Source organism: Heterodontus francisci, chromosome 6, assembly GCF_036365525.1.
Source record: "Heterodontus francisci isolate sHetFra1 chromosome 6, sHetFra1.hap1, whole genome shotgun sequence".
NCBI classification, from domain to species: domain Eukaryota; kingdom Metazoa; phylum Chordata; class Chondrichthyes; order Heterodontiformes; family Heterodontidae; genus Heterodontus; species Heterodontus francisci.
The window spans coordinates 72,067,449-72,093,338 of record NC_090376.1 but is presented as its reverse complement, the minus strand read 5'-3'; the positions used below and the strand labels follow the sequence as shown (position 1 = coordinate 72,093,338).

Here is a 25,890-nt window from a genome sequence, read left to right as displayed (position 1 = left end):
GTCAGCCTAAAGTCCTTCAGTACTTGCAACACTACTACCTGTAGACATTTGCAGCTTAAAACAACTATGAAAACACCAAACACTTGTAGAATCACAGAAACAGCCAGAAGAAATTAGCCAGAAACTAACCTGGAAGTAGTAGTTGATCCCTTTAAATAGCATTGGTGGTGGGGGTCATTCCTGTTGTGCGAGGTTAAGAGAGAACAATGGCTGGAGCATTGAGCTCCAAAATGGCACTGCTGGCATCAAATCAGCATTACACGTTGATTGACATTAGATTCTGCCTGCTCAGCATACTTGTGCGAACATTCACTGCGCAAGCACTAATGCCAGCAACAATATGGCATCAGGTGCAAATCACATCAAAAATGTGCGCATACGCCACTGACACCATTTTGGAGCTCTAAGGGCACTTGTACCCAGGAAATGGCACTAACAAGCCCAATTTCTTACGCAATGATTCTTGGTGGACTGACAGTTCATTCACTCCTTCCAGATGGTGCTGGCTGGCTTCAAATCCGTTGCCAACTGTTGTGTACTTTTTGGACCTTTGTGATGCTCTCTTCCACAGATTGTGGCAAATGGTTGATGGAACAACCCATTTACTGTTGAATTAGCACTAATTCTGTAACAACCCTGACCATTTTCCATTACAATTTAAAACATCAAACTTTGTTGGCTTTAGGTAAATTTTGACAGATTCCAGAGAAAAACTAAACATCATTGTCCAAGTTTTGAAAACTTTGAAACGTTTAAAAACTGGATGAATGTTTAAAAGTAGCTTGCTGCACACATCAATCTGTAACATGATGCAATACAACATACAACTCTGAAGCAATAATATTTCCAACCACAGTAATTGTGTCACCATTACCTACTCTGTTGCCACACTCCCTTTCAAACACAGAGAATTTCTGTTAGGTCTATACATAATTGGAAATGCATTTAAGTATAAAAAAGTAATGTTGCACTATCTTTTCGTCATTCTGCACTGTACCACAAAACATTAAGAGGAAATTGCATATTCATTTTCTTTCTCTCTCTTTCTCACATACTCTCTCTCTCTGTTCCCACCCCTCTGCATCTGCTATCTTCATGGGACGGGAAGCTGGCCATATTATAGGTGTTCTCCTTCCCTTCCCTATTTATCTTCCTTTTTTTCTTGCTGTGTGCAGCTCTGCTTCTCTGTCCTCATCTCCATTGATGTTTTGTTTTATCCCTGTCGCTTGCTTCTCTCTGTCTCTGTCCTGTTACACTTCATTCCACTCCGCATCCTCTGTCTCTGTTTTGTTCCGATTCACTTCGTCTGTTTCTCTCATCTTTTTCTTTTCTTGTGCTTTTGGGTGGTGGAAGAAATCTGGTCAGGGACATGGGCCACTGTTCAGGTAGCAGGTTGTGAGTGGAATGCTGGCAGTGACGTAGGTTGGCATTTGAGTCACATGTCGGGGGAATATGGTACCAATAAAGTGTGATGGGGAAAGGAAGTAAGTATGGCTCTTAAAGGAAGTGAGCACTATATGCAACACTACTAATATCTTGTAATTCACCTTTATAACTGCAGAATAGTGTCTTTTTTAAATTTATTTATTTTAGAAGTACAAATTTACAAATTTGTACAAAAGTACAATGTAAGGCATGTGTGGGGGACAGAATATTTTTTAAACATCCAATAATAGAACGAGGTATTCCCAGGTCAGGTATTGCAGGAGCATTCTCGGTGAAAAACAATAATACAAAAACTAATATTGTGCATGCTGGAAATCTGAAATAAAAACAGAAAATGCTGAAAATACTCAGCAGGTCTGGCAGCATCTATGGAGAGACAAACAATGCTAATGTTTCAGGTTGATGACTGCCAGACTGCTGAGTAATTCCAGCTTTTTCAGTTTTTATTCCATTTTCTGTGCAGCTGCTTTTATTCAGTCCAACATTTACCTCTAATCTCCAATCTCTGAAGTGCTCGTCTACCACACCATTGCCATTTTCTCAATTTTCCACACCACTTTCTCAGCGTGAGATTGCTAATTTGTTTGGACTGGGGCTGCTTTCTGAGAAAGCACAGTGGCGCAGTGGTTAGCACCGCAGCCTCATAGCTCCAGGGACCCGGGTTTGATTCTGGGTACTGCCTGTGCGGAGTTTGCAAGTTCTCCCTGTGACTGCGTGGGTTTTCACTGGGTGCTCCGCTTTCCTCCCACAGCCAAAGACTTGCAGGTTGATGGGTAAATTGGCCATGGTAAATTGCCCCTAGTGTAGGTAGGTGGTAGGGAATATGGGATTACTATAGGGGTTAATATAAATGGGTGGTTGTTGGTCGGCACAGACTCGGTGGGCCGAAGGGCCTGTTTCAGTACTGTATCTCTAAATAAATAAAGGGCCAGCTGATTTCAGGACCCAGAAGGAGTCACATAAATCAGCAGAAGAAAATTTCTCAAATAATTGGATAAAACAAACCCAACTGGACTTCATACCTATGGCATATGGATGGCATTTTTCTGAGCCCACACTACCAGTGTGGAAGCTGGCATACTGGCCACTCATCGGAAATCCTTGTTGCACTGTTCATGACATTTCATTCATCTGCAATTTCCTGATGTATGTGAACAGCAAGTGAGCCCCTGGTGTGTTAGCACAAACTTGGAAAATCAGCCCTATGATGTCATTTGGCCTATGAAATAAATTGCCAGCCTTGACTCCATAATTCTACAGCAGTAGGTTATCCTTTTCCTGTCCATTTGAAATGAATACTATAGAGTTTTAAAAATTATTTATGGAATCTGTAGGTTCCTGTGATGTACCTGTATTGAGAGCTGATTTGTCCTTGTGGAGGGATATCCATGAATATTTAATCCCAATCTCTGATATAAGCAAACAACTTGAGCACAAAACTGGTGGGATTTTATCGATAGATTATTTTGTAGCAGATGGAATTTGTTTGCTAGTAATAAATTGCCCTCAACTGATTTACTAGTTCTTTTGGTAATGAGTTGATTACTGGTAAAGCTTATACTTCCATTGTGGAGAACATCCAATGAGGCACTGATCTGGTTATATAGCATAATGTAGAAGTTTGCACATGGCTCGCAACTTCTGTGTATATTCTATTTTTAAAAGGTTCCTGAAATATGCAGTCCATTCCATTGTGTAACGTTGTGGTTACTGGTTAGCTCTTATTGTTCAGTGACCGTATTATAAAATTAAAAGAATTAAGAGGAGTAGACCATTCAGCCCCTCCAGCCTGCTCAGCCATTCAATAAGATAAATAGCTGATCTGATTGGTGCTTTAACTCCACTTTCCTGCCTGCCCCCCATAACTCTTGATGCCTTTGTAGATCAAAAATCTGTCTAACTCAGCCTTGAATTATTCAATAACCCAGCCGCCACTGTTCTCTGGAGAAGAGAATTGCAAAGATTAACGACCCTCTGTGAAAAGAAATTCCTCCGCATTCTGTCTTAAATGGGCGACCCCTCATTCTGAAACTGTGACTCTTAGTTCTAGGTTCCCCCGTGAGGGGAAACATTTTCTCAGCATCACCATGTCAAGCCCCCTCAGGAACTTATACGTTTCAATAAGATCACCTGTCATTCATCTAAACTCCAGTGAGTATAGGCCCAACCTGCTCAATCTTTGCTCACAAGACAAACCCTTTCATCCCAGGAATCTGCCCAGTGAACCTTCTATGAACTGCTTCCAATGCAAATATATCCCTCCTTAAGTAAGGAGACCAAAACTGTCCACAGTACTCTAGGTGTGGTCTCACCAATGCCCTGTACAGTTGTAGCAAGAGTTCCCTACTTTTAGACTGCAACCTCCTTGCAATAAAGGCCAACATTCCATTTGCCTTCCTAATTACTTGCTGTATCTACATGCTAACTATGTGATCCAGGCACAAGGACACCCAGATCCCTCTGTACTGCAGCATTCTGCAGTCTCTTCCCAATTAAGTAATGTTCAGCTTTTCTATTTTCCCCACCAAAGTGGACAACCTCACATTTTCTCGCATTATACTCCATCTGCTAAATTTTTGCACACTCACTTAACCTATCTATAATCCCTTTGCAAACTCTTTGGGGGAATTTTATTCGGGTGGCGGGGGTTTCGATGTCCAGAAAAGGCGACGCCAAGATCCCCACATCGCCTCTTCTCTGGCAGGCCCGCCAAATTTAATGCCAATCAGGCATTTAAGTAGACAGCCCCAAGCCTTCTGCAAGATTAAGGACCCCATCACCATAAGTCCTGTCCTTGGAGAGCTTCTGGCAACTCAGAGGTGGTGGCTGCTGCTGGAGGAGAACTTCAGAGACGAGGAGCATTGCTGGATCCAGGCCACAGGTAGATCAGGGAGGAATCTTGCAGAGTGGGGGAGGGGGGACCGCTATTAAGGGCAGGGGTGTGGCTCTCAGCGACGCCCTCCCCCTTCCTGATGCCGGATCCCTCGCTCAGGCACAAATGCCTTTAAACAAGGGACCCCCCCACCCACTTCCCCAACCCAGAGCCAGGAGGCAGCCTGCACAGTCTACCATGCCTTGCTTCCTGTGCAGCAACAGAGCTGCCCACCGCATGGCTAATTGCAGCTGTGGCGGGAAAAGGCCCTTAATTAGGGGTAATCGCCCAATTGAGAGCCTCAATTAGTGGCAGGGCAGGAAGGCCATTCACAGGCCTCCTCCGCCCACTCCCCCCCACCCCCCCCCACCAGCCGAACTAAATTTTGGCAGAGGTGGGACGGTGGTGGGAACTTTGGCAAATTTGGCTACAATACACTCGATCCTTTCATCCAAGTCATTAATATACATCATAAATAGTTGAGGCCCCAGCACTGATTCCATGTGGCACTCCACTAGTTACAGTTTGCCAACCTGAAAATGTACCATTTATCCTGACTATGTTCCCTGTTAGTTAGCCAATCCTATATTCATGCTAATATATTACCCCCAACACCATAAGCTCTTATCTTGTGCAGTAACCATTTATGCGGCACCTTATCAAATACCTTTTGGAAATCCAAATACACTAAATCTACTGGTTCCCCTTTATCCACCCTACTTGTTACATGCTCAAAGAACTCTAGTAAATTTATTAAATACAATTTCCCTTTCATGAAACCATGTTGACTCTGCCTGATTGCATTATGATTTTCTAAAGGTCCTGCTACTATTTCCTAAACAATGGATTCTAGCAATTTCCCAATGACAGATGTTAGGCTAACTGGCCTATAATTTCCAGCTTTCTGTCCCCCTCCTTTCTTGAATAGAGGTCTTAGAATTTGCAGTTTTCCAATCTGCTGGGACCTTTCCAGAATCATGGGAATTTTGGAAGATTACAACCAATGCATCCACTATTCCTGCAGCCACGTCTTTTAAGACCCTAGGATGCAGGCCATCAGGTCCAGGGGACTTGTCAGCCTTTAGTCCCATTCGTTTTCTTAGTACTTTTCTCTAGTGATAGTAATTGTTTTGCCTCTTGATTTTCTATTATTCTTGGGATGCTTTTTGTGTCTTTGACTGTGAAGACAGATACAAAATACTTGTTCAAGGTCTCTACCATTTTCTTGTTTCCCATTATTAATTCCCCAGTCTCATCCTCTAAGGGACCATTGCTTACTTTGGCTACTCTTTTCATCTTTATATACTTATATATCCCTTTCTATTATATTTTTAGCCATTCTTTGCTGGTTTCTAAAATGTTCCCAATCTTCACAGCATTGTAAGTCTTTTCTTTCAATTTGATGCTGTCCTTAACTTCCTTAGTTAGCCACAGATGATGCATGCTTCTCATAGAGTCTTTCTTTCTCAATGAAGTATATCTTCGTTGAGAGTTATGAAATATCTCCTTAAACGTTTGCCACTGCTTTTCTACTGTTTTACCTTTAAACCTATTTTCCCAGTGCACTTTAGCCAACTCTATCTTCATATCCTTGTAATTGCCTTTATTTAAGTTTAAGACACTAGTTTCAGATCCAGTCTATCTGGTTTGTTCTTGAAATAATAGACTGTTGTTTGAAGCAAAAGCAGTCATGCAGCACTTGGACCATTTGATCATTGAGCTTTTATTTTTGTAGTTTTCAAAATGCTGTCCATTTCTATGTTAAATGATCATTTCCATTTATCAGGAGGAAGGAAGCTGTTGGATGTAGGTTAACTACCTTATCATCACATATTTATTTAGTAAAGGAGAGGAACAAATGTGATCCGAGAATTCTTCTGGATGAATCAAATTTCAAGTTGAAATTGTTGTTGCTACTCATCATGTTAAGGGCGATAAGCGAAGTGATTTATGGTAAAACAGCCAGAACAATATAGGAAGCATTTACATTTTGCAGAGTATTGCTGTAGAAAGCATAAGCATAGTAACAGGAGAAGGGCATTCAGCCCCCTCAAGCCGGCTCCACCAATCAAATTCAATCATGCCTGATCTGTAATCCATTACCCGCCTTCGATACATTTCCCTTGATGCCCTACACTATAAAAAAATCTATTGATCTCAGTATTCATAGCCTTTAGGAGGAGAGCATTTCAGATTTCTGCTGCTCTTTGCGTGAAAAAGTGCTTCCTGATTTCACTCCTGAATGGCCTAGCTCTAATCGTAAGTTTATATCCCCTCCTTCGACTTTCACCATACCTACACTAACAGATCCCTTTAACACTTTAAATTCCTCAATCAGTTCACCCCCTCAATCCTGAAGGGACTACATGACAAATTTAGGCAATCTGTCTTCATAATTTAACCCTTCCCAGCCCCTGTAACATTCTGGTGAATCTGCACTGCACCCCCTACAAGGGCAGTATAGTCACCCTGAGATGCAGTGCCCAGAACTGAACTCAGTACTCCAGATGGGACCTGACCAAGGCTTTGTACAACTGAAGCAGAACTTTGTCCCCTTTGTATTCAGCAAATTCACACCATAAGAGATGCTCCCTATAAATAATACCAGTGTCCTCAGCAGCCAACATGGATTGTAAGCAAGAAAACATCGATAAGTTAATCTGGAAATCTTGCTGAGGAATATGAAAAGAAATAAATGTTAGCAACTAAATTATTAGGGTAAATTTTCATCTTCTCTGCACCTCAGAAATCAGCATTCCTCAGGCACAGTATAAAAGTAAAAGGGGCAGAGACCTAGGGCAGAATTTTCGCCCCAATATGGGAGCAAGAACAGAGGCAGGCGGGCGCATAATTTTGCACCGTCAGCCAGCATGCGGGTTTGCCAGCACCATCTCATCCACAATCCATTTTGCTGGAGGCCTGATCGGGGGCGGAACGGTTACTCGTCTGCAAGCTGCAGTAGCTTATTAAACAAATTAAAAGGCAAATTAAGGCCATAGCTCAGAGGCTGACTGGAATTTTCCAGTTGGTCTGCGGGTCCCCCATGTTATCGGCAGCATGGTGGCTGCCTGGAGGCTGCCTCCAGGCAGCAAACCTAGGGACCTGTGTTTGAGGCAGACTTTGAAGGCCGCCTGCTCCTCAAACTACCTCGAACTCTGCCCACCTGCAATAACACCTGCAGCTGCTTCCATGCTGGAGGGATTCCTATTGGCCCTCCAGCTTTGAGAGCCCACCCACTGTCCGTAATTGGACAGCGAGAGCGCCCTCTGGCCACTAATTGGCAAAATCACTGTCAGGTGACTGTTCCCGACACAATGCGAGGTTGGGACCCGCATTTGACCCTGACATCGAGCTCCTGACCCAAAGGCAAAATCCTGCCCATAATATATTGAGTCCCTGTCCCCCATACTGTGCCCTGGAATTTCCTGGGGCTTTCCCATCTGATGTAACTAGCCCTGCACTTATAGTAAGCACAGGCCCAGCAGCCCCATGTTAATAAGATAGCAGGGGATGTTCCTGCCTCCCACTTCAGTTGTCTGTGGGTTTGTTTATTGGATACCCCAGAGAAGGGGCCTCTAAAGAAAGCTGAAGGCTTGCCCCAAGAACCAGTAGATTAGAGAGTTCGAGGTAGTTTGAGGAGCAGGCACACTTATTGGGCTGGATTTTATGCTCTGTTAGAAGGTTAGTTTTTTGGCGGGGGCTGCTGGAGAATCAGTGCGGAGTTGTCCGCCACGGAACCCGATGCCGTAATGCCGGTTTCCAATTTTGTCAGAGGCAGCGAAGGACTATGGTGGCACTTCCGCTGCGATGTGATGTGATCGTAATTTAAATCTGTTACGTACTGTTTTGCATGAATTTGTATCTAATTCGCCGCGATCCCAGCAGGCGTTCACAATCTTATGCATGATGTGTGGCACTCACATGCCTTCACGTTCCCGACTTTGAAAAGCTGGTGCCACTGAGGCAAGAGTCATCGGTGAAGGTTCGGTAAGTTATCTGTTGTTATCTTGTGGAATTTCTTTTCTCATCGAACGTTGCCGCTGAGCTCAATCTGCAGACATGAGGGTAGGAGGGAACTCTGCAGGTGGATACAGTTGTGGGACAAGTAGGGACCTCTGAAATCCAACATCAGGAGACACCATTAACAGCATCACCAATGCCACCCCTGCCATGTAATTGGGGGGAGAACGACCGCCATCATTATGCTAAATGGCGTAATTGTGGCAGCGCGGCCACTAACCTCACGGGTGGGACAGCCACCATTTTGCGCACCCACCACCAATCTTGGCGGCGAGATAATAAAATGCAGATTTTTTTTTATTTCCTCACCTTCCCCTTCACCATCCTCTCCTCCCTTCCCGTCCCCCCCATCCCAGGATGAACCAAATGTCTGCAAAAAGGCCCTGATGGTGGCAGCCAGGAGTGTACGTGCAGACTTGAGAGTTCCACAGCTGTATTCCAATTTCTTATCCAGTGTTCAGGCACGATGCCTGGACAAGGAGCAAGGCTGTTCTATGTTGAATTTCATCTGCCCTGTGTCCACACATTCCACCATTGACTGCACTGCGCTTATCCATCCTCTCTATTACCTCATCAAAAAAACTCAGTCAAACCCTATTTGCCCTCAACAAATCCGTGCTGGTTTTCCTTTATTAGTCCATGCTTCTTCAAGTAGCTGATAATTTTCTAAAAATTTTCCCAGCACTGACATTGCCACGCCTCCTTCGACAGTGCCTTCCAAACCTACAACCTCTACCAGCTAGAAGGACAAGGGCAGCAGATGTATGGGAACACCACCACCTGCAAGTTCCCCTCCAAGCCACACACCATCCTGACTTGGAACTATATCGCTGTTCCTTCACTGTCGCCAGGTCAAAATCCTGGAATGCCTTCCCTAACAGCACTGTGGGCATCCCTGCACCACATGGAATGCTCACATTCCATGAACGAATAAATTTTTTAAAAAGTAGTATGCCCAGGACATGTAAATGATGAAGAAAAAGCATATGCATCTATTTCCTCAGAGACATAGTGTACCTGGGATGCACCACAGCTGTCAAGAAAACTCTACTCCAATATGTCCACATTAATTAAGCAGTGGTGAAAAAGAAAGGCCATTTCTAGGAGATTGTAGCTCAGTGTGGACCATCTGGTATGATATTTAGGCAAATGAAGTAAAAACCTCAATAATTTGTTTGCTAATCGTTCTTTACCATCGATGACTGTCATATACTAAAATGGTCAGAAATAAAATTAACCTGTGTTTATTGTGTATTTTACAAGTGTTTTAACAAACCAGCAGACATTTTTATTCCTACCTGCAGTAGTGCAAACGGTTGGCTCTCACTCCCTATATATTTGGCCTTTGACCATGGAGCTGCAGAATATAAGTACAAAATAATAAGTCACAAACAACACAGCTCGCGCCTGCGGTGGGTTTGGAGGTGGGAAGAGCATCTAATAGGATGGGATGGTGGCAGATGAGGGGTGACCGCACCACCCTCCCGCCTCTGCCGAAATATGTCTGGGGTGGGAAGGCCTGTGAACGGCCTTCCTGCCATGCTGCAATTGAGGGCCTTAAGTGGGATCTGTCACCACACGGGAAGCCCGTCAAGAAAAAGCGTGTGGGTTGCTTTCCGGCTCCAAGGGCTGGGGTTCCCTTGTTAAAAGGCACTTAATGCCTGAACGAGGGACCCAGTATCAGGAATGGGTGGGGTGGGAGGCCACTAAGAGCCACCCTCCCTGCCTTTGGTGCCGACCCCCCTAAACTCCATCCCCCGCGACCTCCACCCCATGAAAGCCCCCCTCCCGCCCTGACCTACCTGTGGCCTGGATCCTGTGCTGCTGCTGGACCTTGGCTGGGTGTTTCACTGGCAGCAGCCACCGCTTCCACAGTGGCACTGCTCAGTTAAAGAGCTGCCAGCCTCTGATTGTCCAGCAGCTCTCAGAGGACGGGACTTCCGTCAACAGGATCCTTAATCGCGTGGAAGGCCTGTCGCTGTCCAGTTAAGTGCCTAATTGGCATTTGATTTGGCGGGTCCGCCACTGAAGGGGCATGGGGTTTTCAACGGTGCTTTTGCCAGAGGTCGAGACCCCCATCGCCCAGATAAAACCCTGGCCTAAGTATTTTAAGAATTTCTTTTTCCCAGAGTGTGGAGAATAAACTCCCAATATTATCAATTAAATCTTTAAAAAGAACTTGATCAAAATCTGTTAATGAGTGAAGTTGAAGCTGGTGAGAAAGGAAATAGATCAAATACTGCGGAACATGATGGTTCCATTTCTGCTGGGACCATGAACTGGTCAGGGGTGACTATTCCAGTTGTCAGGTTGAATGGACTGCATTACTTGCCAGGCTGGTGGAGAAATGTATCTTTCAGGGGATTTTATTTGTGGCTGGTCACCTCTTTCCGAGGATTGAATAAATTGGAAACAGCTGCCCAAAAGGATAATTCTAGGCAATCCTTTTCACTGCATTAGGGGATCAGTATTTATTTATTTTTAAATGCCATTGCAACCAGATTGTGCTCCCTGTGTTGGAATTGTGTACTCTACTTTATTGCCATAGGAACCGCAATTTCAGATGAACAAACACCATTTGCTGCCAGTAACAATATTAGAGTTAGATTATACTACCATTTGGATACACAGGAGGTGTTTTTTTTTTCTCCAGATCCAAATCAGTTCTAAATGGTTTAGAACTGAGACAAATTCCACCCAAAAGGTCACTTAAAAGTAACACTCAACCCATTTGAATAATTGTTGTCAACTGCAGGTGAAAACTGAGAATGTAAATCATGAGTTTTTTAGGAGGAAATTATTGCATCTAAGTGACGTTTACAGGAATGAACAATTAAAATTGAGTGTCACAATAGGGGGTCAACATTTAGAAAGCTTTGAGAGAACCTTAAAATTTAATCCATTAGCAGCCTTTGCTAAGACTAAAAGGAGAGGTAATTTAAAAAGGCAAAAGTGGAAGGAAAGAAAAATCAGTGCAGACATGTCTCTGCAGACAAGAGATGCCACAGCTCAGACCTAGACCCCTTTAGTGATGGTGATTAATCTTTTGAGGAGTAACAAATGGCATCATTCCCATAGATCATGATTGGAGCGTGCCTGCAAGGAGATGTAGCCGAGTTTCAGGCCACAGCAAATTGCTACCATTTTTGCATAGTAGCTGTAGGTGTCCTTGCAGCAGAAGAAATAGCTTGGTATCTTCACCTTTGCTGACCCAGTGCCTGAGAAAGCACATCCCATCATGGCTGTTGGTGGGTAACTGTGACAAGTGAGGTTATAATCGTATCTGCTGTGGCCAGTCAGGCAGTGCTGGCTCTTGATTACTGTTATGCCTTCTTTCATGCAGTACCACATGTGCTTCCCAAGAACCATCCAGCATAATAGTTAGTTAGGCATTTAAATATTGTAGTGAAATCACCAGGGTGTGCTGGCACAACTTCCCTCAGAAAGACCTGACTCCATCAGCCCTAAACCTTCCAAGCTTCATCTCTTTTGGCAGCTGCAGACCCCCGCAGATGAGATGGCTTGGTGTCCCGCTGTGGGTCCTCAATCTCCCAAACATGCCAGCTTAGAGATTCCCCCTTGGCAAACTCATGTGCCAGGAAAGGGAACCATGGTAAAACATTTAATTAATTAACAACAACAGGTTCTAAGGTTCCTAAAAGTCCAAGTGCTAGTAGGATACAGGGAGGATAAAAAGATCATACATGCTTTCAAAGCACTTACCTGAAACAATCTGGGCCTTTTAAATGCCCTCTTGCCTGAAACGTTGATTCAAAGACCCTTTCCTACCAGGTGGTCTGGGAATGTGGTGACCAGCTGCAGGACAGAGCTGGTGCCTTCCATGCTCCCTTTTGAATATAGGATATTTCAAAGGCGATGCCGACTGCACCTCAGAAAGGATGCAATTCCGTCAATCAACCCTCCCAGAAAGTGCAGTGTACACATACAAGAAAAGCTTAAGCGCGAGTTAGATGACATGGAACGCAATGGCATCATCTGTCGAGTGCATCATCACATAGACTGCGTACTGAAGAAGGATGGAGCAATCAGGGTATGTCTAGATCCGAGGCATCTAAACTTCTCTGTAAAGAGATGCCCCACAAGATTCCGATGTTAGAGGAATTGAATCCCAAGTTCACAGGAGCCAAATTTTTCTCCAAGTTGGATGCTAAACATGGATATTGGTCGGTACACCTAGCTAAAGAATCTCAAGAAGTCACCACCTTCAGAACATAATTTGGAAGATATTGCTTCCAGAGACTACCCTTCAGCTTATCTATCAGTCAAGATCTGTTTCAGTAGCATATGGACAGAATTATAGAAAATGTGCCTGGATTGCCGATAATATTGCGGTAATGGGCAAAACCAAAGAAGAACATGATCGAAATCTGCATTCACTGATGACAGTAGCTCGTCACGATGGGCTCGTTTTAACAGCAAGAAATGCCCGGTGAATGTAAGTTAGATAATTTTTTTGGTTTCTCTATTCCAGTTGCAGAATCTGTCCTGACGCAGGCAAAATCGAAGATGTAACGCATATGCCTACCCGACAAGACAAGGACGATCTCCAGAGATGTCTTGGATTTTTTAACTTCTTGACACCATACATTCCAAAGTTTTCTGACAAAGCATCATCGCTAAGAGAGTTCTTAAAGAAAGACGTACCATTTGTATAGTAGGAGGGCCATCAGTATATGTTTGAGTCTCACAAACAAGCATTGTCAGTGGAAGGGTCACTGACCCGAAACGTTAACTCTGCTTCTCTTTCCACGGATGCTGCCAGACCTGCTGAGTGGTTCCAGCATTTCTTGTTTTTATTTCAGATTTCCAGCATCCGCAGTATTTTGCTTTTATTGTCAGTGGAAACCTGTACTCTGCAGTACTGTGACCCAAGGAAGAAGACAATCCTGGAAGTCGACGCCTCACAGAAAGGACTAGGAGCATGCATCCTACAGGATGGCAAAACAATTGCATTCGGGTCCAAATGTTTATCCTCAGCACAATCCAATTACTCAAACATAGAGCGTGAAACACTTGCTCTGGTGTTTAGGGTCACAAGATTCCACACCTACCTGTTCGGTAAGCAGTTCACTGTGGAAACCGACCACAAACCACAGGAGGTGATCTGACGCAAACCATTGACAAGCGCATCACATCGACTACGGCGGCTCTTAGTGAAAGTACAGGGGTACAACTTCGACGTCTGCTACAAACAGGTTACCAAAATGGTCACCTCGGATATGCTGAACCTAAAAAGAATGAAGAGTTTCCATTGGATCTACAAGTTGACAGCATGGACATCGAGGTGGAAGATGTGCTCAAAATCGATTTATTGCATTTTGGTCAGCATAAATGTGACCAACTGCAATCAGAAACAGCCAAAGACCCACAACTGAAGGCGCTGTAGAGAGTCATCATAGAAGGATGACCTGACAAGGTAAAAGAGGTGCCTGAAACCTTCAGATGCTTTTGGCCTTATAGAGATGAACTTAGTATCTCGAGGGGCGTCACCTTCAGGAGAAAACAAGTGATTGTGCCCAAGCTCTCCAACAGGGCATCTTGTCACAACTTCAACAAGGCCGTATAGGCATAGAGAGAATGGGACGACTGGCAAGAGACACTGTTTATTGGCCAGGGATCAGTAGTGACATCGAAAAGTTAGTGAGGATGTGCGAGGCATGCCAGAGCCACCAAGCACAACAACGCAAAGAATCTGTACACCCTCATGAGATTCCGTCAGTCCCTTGGTCTGAAATCGCCACTGATCTATTTTCTGTTAATGGATTTATCTTAGTCACTGATTATTTATCTAAATTTCCAATTGTCAGACAGGTAAAAGACAGTTCAAGCATGATTGTCGCAGACACATTGAGTGTCATATTCAGTCTGTTTGGTGCACCTAACGAAATCATTTCTGACAATGGGCCACAGTATACAGGCAAACCTTTCAGGGATATGTGTGCCAAATGGGGTGTAAACCATGTGACGTCCTCACCACATTACCCCAGATCTAATGGTCTTGCCGAGCGAATGGTTCGCACAATTAAATCACTTATCCTGAAGTGTAGCACAATGAAGCAAGATTTTTGTGTTGCCATGTTACACCTCAGAGCTACACCTATGGATATGGGCTTACCATCACCAGCAAAGATCATGTTTGGCAGAGAAGTGTGGACGACTCTGCCAAGCCACCATCTGTCCAAATTCTCTGAGAAGCAGAAGACACTGCTCAAAAAACGGGGGAATGAAGATGGGGCATGACCAACACGCAGGGGCGGAACTATCTCAGCTACATGTAGGACAAAAGGTCAGGGTCATACACCCCACAATGAGAACATGATCACCTGCAGAAGTATCTAAAGTATGCAGTGAGCCTAGGTCCTACAAGATTACAACATCTAGCGGAGCGGTGTTAAGCAGGAACCGAAGCCAACTAAGAGAAGTGTGCAAAACTCTAATTGCACACAGTGGACTCGAAAGAATGCACTCCGATGATGAGGGTGTGACGGAACAACAGGGCAACAACCAACATATTGACAACATACCTGCAAACCCAAAACAGCCAAGGGTGAAATCCACATCCCCAGAAAGTTATACCATAACCAGATCTGGAAGAGTTGTCAAACCACCAAAACGATATATGGACTCTTACCTTCTACACGTGTAAAGTTCATAATCTCTATACCTGTGTAAATAATTTTGATATCGAATTGTATGTGTTTTTACATTTCGCATACAAGACTTATCTTTGGAAAGAAAGGGATGTTGTATGATTACCTTTCAGAGTGATGTCCCTTTCAGATCTTAGTATGGTAATGAGCTAAGTACCAGGATGCAGTCATGTTACTTTTAGCCAGAGCCACTCTGTAACTGTAACACCCAGAGTAAGGTTTTGTAAATAGTTTGCTCTGTACTGTACATAATAGTTTAGCTGTAATAAACCTGTTTGAGATCTTCAATGACCTGGACTCCAAGCATCTCATTTATGTTGCATCAGGCAACATAAAGAACTCATTACAAGAGAGAAGGGAAGTGACGAAGGTGACATGCTGCAAATTCTCTCAGATTTCACTACACTAGAACACTAGCACCAAGCAGCTCTTCATGTTAAAGACATAGGCCAGAATTTCACAATAAGGCAGTGGCCTCGCCCACCATCTGGAGTGCGTCCACCTCCACCAACCCTGCAAGGCCGTCTGCCACCTTGCCCACCGCTGATAAAATAGCAGCGGGCCAAGCAGGCAACAGTCACGGCGCCCACCCAATTTTATCCCCTCCCTCACCCCCGCCTCCTAGCCCGCTCCCAGGGGGGCATACAATTCTGTCCATACTTATATATGCTAGTTATATTTGTTTTTTTAATTACCATGACTACTATATCAGGGCATTAAAAGCAGAAATAAGCACTAAATATGTATTGCATATTGTTTATTTTGGCAGTAGTTTGCTTCTTGCATTAATGAGATTATATCTAACGTGATTTGAATCTTAAAAAGTTTCTGCTGCATGACTTTCAGAAATTAAATGTGTTGCAACCTGTTTGTTTTAACTTTTCTGATATGTTGCAACTTTTGCTTTAATTTGCATCATCTGAAAACATGAGTGTGATTTTTAAAAATCGGGCTGAATTTTATGAGTGCGCAGTGGATGCCCCATCCCTGAGCCCCTGCGATATTACGTGTGGAGGCACACTGAAAAGGAGGGGGTGGAGCAGCCACCCCCGATGACGTAGAGGGGGAAGCCTCCATGCCCCCGGCAACAGCGTCCGGCGCCATTTTTAAAGGGCTCTAAGCCCTTCAGCAAAATTTTTATATTTAAAGAGGTATCAGTGTTAGACTTCATTAAATAAAAAAAATTATGATGGAGGCCCCTTCACAACCCCTCAACAGTCATTTCATTGCCCAATTGGCTTTTTCAAACACCCAAACTTGCCCCCCCAACCTTCAATCTTTTGTCCTTCAACCCCTTCCCACCATCCCCACATCCAATCAAAAGTGTTTTCCCTGCTCCTCCACCCCTTTCGCCCTGAAAATTTTATTGCTGCCCCCCTCCCCACCAGGTTCTCGCCTGGAACTCCGTATGGAGTTCCGAAGGCGCACGGAGGCCGTAAAATTGGGTAAGTTAATTTAAATATCATTAGGGTTCATTTTAATATGGAGATGAAGGGCTGACCGCCTGGCGGCGGTCGGGGGGGGGGGAGGTGGTCGCACTGAGGTCACCCCGCTGCCAGTAATATGCGGCGGGCCCCTCTCGTCGTCGTGGGTTGAGGCGGGCCTCACCCCGCAGCATTTTACCGGACCCTGCACCACGACCCGCGGCATCGAGGGGCTGATAAAATTCAGCCCATCATGTTTTTACTAAAGTTCTATGATTTCAGAGGTAGTGTGTAACTAGCTGTATAATAAATATTCAGTATGGCATGGTCAGGATGTCTTGGGTTCTGGCTGGCTTGAGACTAGACAGTGCAATTGTGGGTATCCACAGACAAAGCCAAACACCAGCAAGAGACCAGGCATGTAACACTGACCATCTCCAACGTAGCTGTTATTTCCGTCAACACCCTTTGTGATATTTTGTCTGGAATTATCAGAATACCAGGAAGTAGACTGAGTAAATGACAATGATATAATTCAAAATAATGGATGACAAAAAATCTAGTAATATTGTGATTCAGGTTCTGACATCAGGATACATAAGGTATGTGGATACATTGGTCTTTTCAAAAGTAAAACTAGTGTTCGCATTCCTCTACTAGAAACAATTAAGATTTTTTATTGAAATTGCATAGTTTTGTATCTTCAGTCAAATGGAAAACATTGTGATGTAGAAACATTCTTGTTTTGATTTCCAATCAGTGTTCCTTTATTCTCTCGAACAGAAAACTGCCTGATACTGCATCTTTAAAAGACTTAATCTCTTTTATCGATTCCTAGTATTTCTCCAGTATGGCTTTATTTTAAAGGGACACTATCATTGTGGAAAAGCAGTCATGAAGCTTTTTGTTTTGTTTTGGAATGAGAGAAAAGTCAGAAAGCTACTTTGGTGTCATCATCCTAAAATCATGCACAAGTCATCAAGCGATTTGTTACAGCCCATTGGTCATTACTTGATTTACTTATAAACAATGAAAAAAAAATCATCTTTTCAAAGAGTAGGCTTTAAGAAAACCTGGGCCAAGCAACTGCTTATTGTCACAGTTAAACAGCTGTACAAGCTATATTTTTGACAAAGTTGGTAACTAGTATCAGCCCCCAGCCCAAATGTGTTTCTGGAAACATCAGTATGTTTCTTGTCTATCTGTAGCTATTGAAATATCAAAATGTTGTCTGGGTAATTGTCAAAGATACTCCTGGATAAGTGTATTTTGCACAAGAGAGGAACATCTTGTAAAGGAAATATCAGGGTTTTCTGAGAGAGAATTGTCTGACATAGGACAAGTTAATCAGCACGCACAAACTGGTGCCTCCATGCACCAGATGTGGAGTTTCAGGAATATTTTTCTGGGTGTATGAAACTAGAACTGTTCCAGTGTAAACCATTATAATTGGCACCTTTACAGCAGTTTCCACAATTTCTCACAGCTGGAAAAAGCAGTATATGAGTGAAAATTGGAACTTTGCTATCTGTTACAGGGAGTCTGCTTAATATCAGAATAAAGGTGCCAAAGGATGTGACAGAAGTGGTGCATTTAGTCGGCATCCACAAAATGTTTTGATTGTATTCTTTACTCCTTGAATAAAAAGTTATTCAAATCTTCTTCCAGCCTTTATAGTATGTTGTGTTTGAAGATTTTGTTTTCTTTGGATTTTTAGATTAGCTGTATTTATTAAAGTTTGTGTATTTTTTAAATTCCAATTTTGGTTTTCAGTTCATTAAAATAAGTTAGCTCACATATTTGTAATGCTTTATCTAATTCAACATGTATTTTTTTCCAATAACTAACTGTATTAAAATACGACTAGCCTGTGGTATGTAACATTCAGTCCAAATAACATCATCAAGATCTTTCCATCTACTTTGAACCAATGTGCCTATTTTTATAGAGAATGAGAAATGTAGTGAAGATATGAACTGAAAAATTAAAGAATTTATCTGTCCTGCAAATACCACTATTGAATGAAGCTGCAGCCAGTTAATCAACTAATCTGTGTCTGATTGAACTTTTACTTCAATCAGACTATAATTATTATGCCATTTAATTACAATGGGTGCCGCAAATGGAATAGGCACTTTTCCAACCAAATATGGTTATTGTTAGATTGAATTCATCTCTAAAATCAGTTTCAAAAACAGCTTAAACTCTCAATGGCCCTGATATCCCTGTGCTTCATGCTTTAAGTACATCTATTTTTGGGGTGGCAAAGCAGAGGTTAGGAGCCAAAGTCCCATTATGCCAGATCTTTTGTCCTCCTTGCATCGCAGAGGGAATTTTGGGATTTTCCTGAGAATGGGTGGGGTTTGGTGCAGCACCTGTGTCTAAACTGGGCACTGACATTTAAGTAATATGTAAATAAGCTAAAAGAGGATTTGTGCTGCCTCCTGCCTCATTCCACTCTAAGCAAGTTATTCAGACTTTAGAGGAGTGCCAGTAGAAATAGATATTAGGCCCAGTGTGATCCCTACTCAAATTAGAGCATCTGAGAGGGGCAGGTGGCAAGGCCATGGGGCCATTAAAAGGCAATTGCAGATTTTACACACTGCCAACAGGAGCACTTTTGGGGCTGGAGGCTATCTAGTTGATGTTTTTGGTCTTGTAACTCTTGGGCATTTTTGTTGCTACAGACCTCTAAGGTTATGCAACTGGGTACAGAAATTACTGTGACATCAATGAATTCAGATTCTGCTGGATGAAGGGCACAAGACGCTGGTTCACGATAATGAAAATAAAATTAGATATAGTTGCAGTTGATGGAGAAAAATCATGGCCCCCAATCACTGAGCTGAAAATTAGTAGTGGAATATCTCCTATGTTACTAACATCTTCACTCAGGTTTTATCTCTCTATGTTGCACTGAAGAATGTGAGACTCTCAGTACAATCTCTACATTGGTCTTAAAGAAAATTGCATTATATGTGCATTAAAGATTATGATATGGAAAGGAGGTCCTGAAATTATGCACTCTTTATGCAACAAGTGATTAGGATTTGGAATGCACTGCCTGTTAGGGTGGTGGAAACAGATTCAGTCGTAGATTTCAAAAGGGAATTGGATAAATACTTGAAGGAGAAAAAGTCGCAGGGATATGGGGAAAGAGCAGGGGAGTGGGACTAACTGAATTGCTCTTCAAACAGCAAGCGCAGATTCAGTGAGTCAAATGGCCGCTTTCTGTGCTATACTATTCTATGATTATATGATTTTCTTTTAGCTATAGGTGCACGAAACAAAAGAAATTATGCATTAAGTGAAGTATTGTAATATTACTGAATCTGTTAATTTATCTCGCCTCCATTAATATTATTTCTTAAACTGGAATCATAGTTGAGAATTTATTTTATTTCTTTAGAGATACAGCACTGAAACAGGCCCTTTGGCCCACCAAGTCTGTGCTGACCATCAACCACCCATTTATACTAATCCCATATTCCTACCACATCCCCACCTGTCCCTATATTCCCCTACCACCTATCTATACTAGGGGCAATTTATAATGGCCAATTTACCTACCAACCTGCAAGTCTTTGGCTGTGGGAGGAAACCGGAGCACCCGGCGAAAACCCACGCGGTCACAGGGAGAACTTGCAAACTCCACACAGGCAGTACCCAGAATTGAACACGGGTCGCTGGAGCTGTGAGGCTGCAGTGCTAACCACTGCGCCACTGTAGAGTCAAAGAGTCATTTATGGCACAGAAAGAGGTCATTCAACCCATCGAGTCCATGCTGGCTCTCCATGGAGCTCTGCTGTCAGTCCCACTCCCCAGCTCGACTGCTATTGCCTTTTAAGTCTATTTCTCTCGGGTGGACATCCAACTTCCTCTTGAAGTCAATGATTGCCTCTGCTTCCACCACCCTAGTAAGCAGCAAATTCCAATAGTCTAACAATATTTTCAATTAAAGATATCAGGAATCTATGGTAGTATATTTCCAGTTCATGTTAAAGCCCAGTATCACAGAATATTTTGCGCATAAGATCATTTGTTTAATAGGGAATGAGAATTTACTTATAGGAGTGGAATTCCAGGAATGAAAAAAGTTGTAACAGACTGACAGAAGCAGGCTATCAATTCAGAGAATCTGTAGATCCATGATGTATCCTATATACAATGTAAATATATATTACTGTGCCACTGTCAGTTTATGGTCCCATGTCACTTAGTGCAATAAAATCCTGTTGGGGGAAGTTGAGGTAAAGTATTTCCTGTGGATGCTGTGTTTATAAAATGTTCACCATGAGAGTACTGCTTGAGGACACAGAAGGACAGGCAACATAACTGCATGTTTAGGATGAAATACATGGGAGGAGGATGGTGAAGAAATTTAGACTCATATATATTAACAGGAATGATGATGCCTCCCCCCACCCCCATACACCAACATTTAGTGTACAAATTACAAAATGTACTAGATTACCACAAAGTCCATGCTTGTGAACATTATCAGAGCTGTAGTTATGAAAAAAGACATCTTCTTTTGAGATTACTAAGCATTTTATATGAATGCTAATTAACATTCATATTAACTTCTTCAGTTTTGAATAATTTCAATTTTTAAAAATTTTATCTGAATCAGTTCTTTGTGCTATCATAAAAATCTGAATATAATAGAAATATATGGTGAGAGAAGAGTCTTTGAATTAATTATGATTGGTACATACAAAAATTGAATTCCATCTTTGCATTTCTGATCGTATGGATTAATATTTAATGTATTGCACAATATTTTCTGTGTATTCCTTTGAGACTTCAATGCAATTTTGCACTGTCGAAATTGTAGTATTTGTTACTAGAAATCTATTCTTATATTTTTTAATATCGGGCAATAATATATTGCAACTGTATACTGCTCCACACCACCAGTGAAACAAACCATCATACTTTTCCTCATCTAATTGTATGGTACACAATCCTTTTGCCTGTTTGACAAGATCACTAAATATTGTGTTACAGTATATTTATTCCCTGTGGCAGAGATAGATAGATTCTTGACAAGCAAAGGAGTGAAATGTTATTGGGGGTAGGTGGGAATGTGGAGTCGAGGTTACAAGCCGATCAGCTATGATCTTATTGAATGGCGGAGCAGGCTCGAGGGACCGAATGGCCTACTCCTGCTCCTAATTCCTATGTTCAGTGCTTATGTATTTTGGTCGTCTTCTTTTTTCCCTGCAAGTTCACTTTCAGGGTTTACGATATCATCTGAACCCCAAAATGCCTGACTGCAATGTAACACATTGCATGACGTTTAAATAGTCTCTAAGTATTAAAGGTAAAATAAAAACTCTTGTTTTTGACACTATTAATATTTCCATACATTGATTCTCTCAAACCATTCTATTATTAAAGTGCCACAAAAAATGTATTGGTGAATGTTGCAGAGAAGAAATTATGCAGATTTAAAAAGCTGGAGCATTGTCTCTTTGTTTAAAGGATTAAATAACATGACACTAAAATGCTGTACAATAATGAGTGCTGACATGAATTCTTGGAGCATTCTTTAAGCTCTGTGACACCCCCCACTCCCCCTTGGTATGCCAATACAATTGAAATATTTCTGTACTTTCAGCAACCACCAGGGTTAAATGCATGAGGCATCTGTCCTTGTGACAGTTATCTCTGCTGTCCCCTGTCACTATGTCAACTAACCAAAAAAAAAACCCTATTAAACATAGCCTGTACATTCCCGTTTATTCTTGGACTATCTATTCTTATTTGAGATGACAAACAACACTGTCAGAAGTGGTAAGTTACAGTATATTTATTTCCTGTGGCTTTGGAAGGCGCTTCCAGCATGATTAAAATCATATTATGGAGAACAGTTACACAAATCTTACATGATATTAACCCTGTATGAATTAACATGAACTCTGTGTATTGGGCACAATGACGGTCTTGATAAATTTAGCTGTAAGATTTGTTTTTGACATAGACAGGATCATAGAATGGTTACAACACAAAAGGGGGCTACTGGCCTGGAGTACCACTCCCCTGCCCTTTCCCCGTAACCGTGCACATTTTTTATCTTCAAATGCCTTTCCATTTCCCTTTTGAAAGCCATTGAATCTGCCTCCACCATTCCAGATCCTAACCACTCACAATTGGTTCTTTTGCCAATCATCTTAAATCTGCATCCTCTGGTTCTCGGCATCTGCACCAATGGGAAAAGTTTCTTTCCATCTACTCTATCTAGACCCCTCATGATTTTGAACACCTCTATTAAATCTCTTCCCAACCTTCTCCTCTCTATGGAGAACAGCCCCAGCTTCTCCAATCTATCCTCACAACTGAAGTCCTCATCCCTGGAACCATTCTCGTAAATCTTTTCTGCACTCCCCCTAAAACTTCCACATCCTTCCTAAAGTGTGGTGCCCAGAATTGGTCACAAAGATGAAATGGAAGTGTATTGAAATATGGAAATATCTGAAACTAAATGTTTTATCCTTGGGGTAGAGTGGGTGGTGGTGCCAATGTATATATTTTAGCTGGATTTGCTCTGTCTGAAGTATTCATTTAGATTCATCCTCCAGCTTTGCTGATTCAAACATAATAATACTGTGTAAATAATCACCTAAAAAGCCAAGATTTAAAAAAATTGCTTGACCCTGTTCTCTTGATTGTAAGTGATTACAATTTTGAAAGTGAAAGTAAGACTGAATTCTTCAATATGGTCTGTTGGTCCTCTAAATATTAGTGTCATTCCAGTAAATCAAAAATCCCTAAAAAAAAAAGTTAAATAATCAAATTCCATGCCTCAATGCTAGAAAATTATGGTCGTCATGTAAGGAGTTTTGAAAATATAAAATTATATTTCAGCTGACTGCTGTTTTCCATTAATAGTCACTTTAATGAATCATGTAGGTAGTGGCCATGTCTAGTGTAGAAAGGGCTAATCATCAAACTCTTATAAATGAATCAACAGCCGTTATAAACTAGATGACCGTATGGTACCTTGAGTGCAGGTCACAAACTAATGCTTGTGAGATCAGAGGAAGAATCACCAGGCCATTCCAGTGCATTTCATTGTAACCAAATCAAGAGTGGCATTGGCAGAGACTTTGGAACAGGTCAGCATCAAAGTACAATCTGGTTTTCTTTACTGACTTCTCTATCATTATACAAGAAATGAAGGTTATTATTCTTGCATGTTTTTGCTGCAGTACTTATTTTATTAAACATCAGTCCAATGATTCTGTTTGTCTGTAAGCAAGGTTAGGAAACTCATGGAAAACTCAGGAAGAGTGATGAGATCCTGCAGGGGGCATTTAGGGAGTTAGGTAGTAAGTTAAAAAGCAGGACATCTAGGGTTGTAATCTCGGGATTACTCCCTGTGCCACGTGCCAGTGAGGCTAGAAATAGGAAGATAGTGCAGCTAAACACGTGGCTGAGCAGCTGGTGTAGAAGGGAGGGTTTCAAATATCTGGACCATTGGGCTCTCTTCAGGGACAGATGGGACCTGTACAAGAAGGACGGGTTGCATCTAAACTGGAAGGGCACTAATATCCTGGCTGCAAGGTTTGCTAGCGTCACTCGGGAGGGTTTAAACTAGTGTGGCAGGGGGGTGGGAACCAGAGCAGTAGGACAGCTAGTGAAGTAAATGAGGAGGACATAGTAAATAAGGCCAGTAGGACTAAGAGGAAGAGCAGGCAGGGAGATGTTACTGAGCACAGTGGGACTGGTGGTCTGAAGTGCATTTGTTTCAATGCGAGAAGTATAACAGGTAAGGCAGATGAACTTAGAGCTTGGATTACTACTTGGAAATATGGTTGAGGGAAGGGCAGGATTGGCAGCTAAATATTCCAGGCTTTAGAAGCTTCAGGCGGGATAGAGGGGGATGTAAAAGGGGTGGGGGAGTTGCATTACTGGTTAAGGAGAATATCACAGCTGTACTGCGGGAGGACACCTCAGAGAGGTCATGCAGTGAGGCAATATGGGTGGAGCTCAGGAATAGGAAGGGTGCAGTCACGATGTTGGGGGATTACTACAGGCCTCCCAACAGCCAGCGGGAGGTAGAGGAGCAGATATGTAGACAGATTTTGGAAAGATGTAAAGGTAACAGGGTTGTAGTGGTGGGTGATTTTAACTTCCCCAATATTGACTGGGACTCACTTAGTGCTCGGGGCTTGGATGGGGCAGAATTTGTGAGGAGCATCCAGGAGGGCATCTTGAAACAGTATGTAGATAGTCCAACTAGGGATGGGGCCATTCTGGACCTGGTATTGGGGAATGAGCCCGGCCAGGTGGTCGAAGTTTCAGTAGTGGAGCATTTCAGGAACAGTGACCATAATTCCATAAGTTTTAAGGTACTTGTGGATAAGGATAAGAGTAGTCCTCGGGTGAAGGTGCTAAATTGGGGGAAGGCTAATTATAACAATATTAGGCAGGAACTGAAGAATTTAGATTGGGGGCGGCTGTTTGAGGGTAAATCAACATCTGACATGTGGGAGTCTTTCAAACATCAGCTGATTAGAATCCAGGACCAGCATGTTCCTGTGAGTAAGAAAGACAAGTTTGGCAAGTTTCGGGAAGCTTGGATAACACGGGATATTGTGAGCCTCGTCAAAAAGAAAAAGGAAGCATTTGTAAGGGCTGGAAGGCTAGGAACAGATGAAGCACTTGAGGAATATAAAGACAGTAGGAAGGAACTTAAGCAAGGAGTTAGGAGGGATAAAAGGGGTCATGAAAAGTCATTGGCAAACAGGATTAAGGAAAATCCCAAGGCTTTTTATACATTTGTAAAGAGCAAGAGGGTAACCAGGGAAAGGGTTGGCCCACTCAAGGACTGAAATGGGAATCTATGCGTGGAGCCAGAGGAAATGGGCGAGGTGCTAAATGAGTACTTTGCATCAGTATTCACCAAGGAGAAGGACTCGGTGGATGATGAGCCTAGGGAAAGGGAGTCATCTCATTATCAAAAAGGAGGAGGTGTTGGGTGTCTTGCAAAGCATTAAGGTAGATAAGTCCCCAGGGCCTGATGGGATCTACCCTAGAATACTGAGGGAGGCAAGGGAAGAAATTGCTGGGGCCTTGACAGAAATCTTTGCATCCTCATTGGCTACAGGTGAGGTCCCAGAGGACTGGAGAATAGCCAATGTTGTTCCTTTGTTTAAGAAGGGTGGTAAGGATAATCCAGGAAATTATAGGCCGGTGAGCCTTACGTCAGTGGTAGGTAAACTATTAGAGAGGATTCTTCGGGACAGGATTTACTCCCATTTGGAAACAAACAAACTTATTAGCGAGAGACAGCATGGTTTTGTGAAGGGGAGGTTGTGTCTTACTAATTTGATTGAGTTTTTTGAGGAAGTGACGAAGATGATTGATGAGGGAAGGGCGGTGGATGTTGTCTATATGGACTTTAGTAAAGCCTTTGACAAGGTCCCGCATGGCAGACTGGTGCAAAAGG

General features: G+C 42.6%; 1 protein-coding gene across 2 annotated transcripts in view; it reads left to right on the top strand.

Annotated features, from left to right (window-relative positions):
- gab2 (GRB2-associated binding protein 2) overlaps nt 1–25,890 on the top strand; it is a 415,117-nt gene that overhangs the window by 120,782 nt on the left and 268,445 nt on the right. The gene's annotated exons all lie outside the window — the stretch shown is intronic.